The following is a 1315-nucleotide window of genomic DNA, read 5'->3' as shown; positions in this document are numbered from 1 at the left end:
TAGATGGCTACATATAATTTGGAAAGATAGTTGAATTACTAGGGATGACTACTTGCAGCCATAATTCCCTTGCTTTTTAGAATAATTACATTTAGATATACTTCTTTAACTACAGGATGATTTGCTTACTGTTAAAAATTTAACAACATTTCATTTTTCACATTGGGAACAGATATTCTTGCTTAACAGCATCAGAATTCAATTCTAAGCCACCACGGTCTGATTAACAAGGGAAAAAGTAATGAATGAAATGAATTAGGAAAATGGCATTGTTCAGTGATTCTATAGGTTGTCTTTGCTTCTCAGGCTTTTGCTAAGATCCAGTGTAGTATCTGTTCTTGTCAGTTGAAATCTGTAGGTTGAATGACAATTAATACAAGGTAATATACATCCTTTAAACGTGTTAGCTAATTATGAAAGAGGTTTCCTTCCCCAATCCTTTTTTTCTTAAAACATTTATTTATTTATTTGAAAATTAGAGTTACACAGAGAGAGGAGAGGCAGAGAGAGAGAGAGAGTGAGAGAGAGAGAGAGAGAAAGGTCTTCCATCCGCTGGTTCACTCCCCAATTGGCCACAACAGCTGGAGCTGCACCTATCTGAAGCCAGGAGCCAGGAGCCTCCTCCAGGTCTCCCACGCAGGTGCAGGGCCCAAGCACTTGAGCCATCCTCCACTGTCTTCCCAGGCCACAGTAGAGAGCTGGATGGGAAGTGGAGCAGCCAGGCCACAAACTGGCGCTCATATGGGATGCTGGTTCTTCAGGCCAGGGTATTAAGCTGCTGGGCCACAGCGCTGTCCCCCACCACCACCCCCCGCCCAATCCTTTATCTTTCTTTGAAATTTGATGTACTTTGCAAGTCCTGATTTATTATTTTTTTTTAAATTGAGGTACTTTAACTGCTATTGTTTCTTACTTTTAAAACTGTTTTTTTCATGGTATTTAAGAATTACAGAGACTTGAGTGAGAGACAGAAAAAGAGCTCCCATCCACTTGTTCACCTCCCACAGGACAGGCTAAACACAGCTATTTATTTTCCATCTTGATCACAAAAATCATCATGCTTCTTTAAAATTATGTGTGGAAGAGACGCTGGCATTGTGGTGGAGCAGATAGAGCCGCCACTTGTGACGCTGGCATCCCTTTTGGGCATCAGCTGCTCCGCTTCTGACCCAACTCCTTGCTAAGGTGCCTGGGAAAGCAGCAAAAGATGGCCCAAGTCCTTGGCTCCTGCACTCATGAGAGATCTGGAAGAAGCCCCTGGCTCGGGTTTCCATCCCGCCCAGGCCTGGCTGTTGTGGCCATTTGGAGAGTGGAA

General features: G+C 43.3%; 1 pseudogene; it reads left to right on the top strand.

Annotated features, from left to right (window-relative positions):
- The first annotated feature begins 294 nt into the window (after positions 1-294).
- LOC127492897 (U2 spliceosomal RNA) lies at positions 295-458 on the top strand (annotated as a pseudogene).
- The last annotated feature ends 857 nt before the right edge of the window (positions 459-1315 follow it).

The sequence above is a fragment of the Oryctolagus cuniculus genome, chromosome 14 (genome assembly GCF_964237555.1).
Source record: "Oryctolagus cuniculus chromosome 14, mOryCun1.1, whole genome shotgun sequence".
Taxonomy (NCBI): Eukaryota; Metazoa; Chordata; class Mammalia; order Lagomorpha; family Leporidae; genus Oryctolagus; species Oryctolagus cuniculus.
Note: the sequence above shows the minus strand (reverse complement) of the source record. Positions and strands in the feature narration are given on the sequence as shown.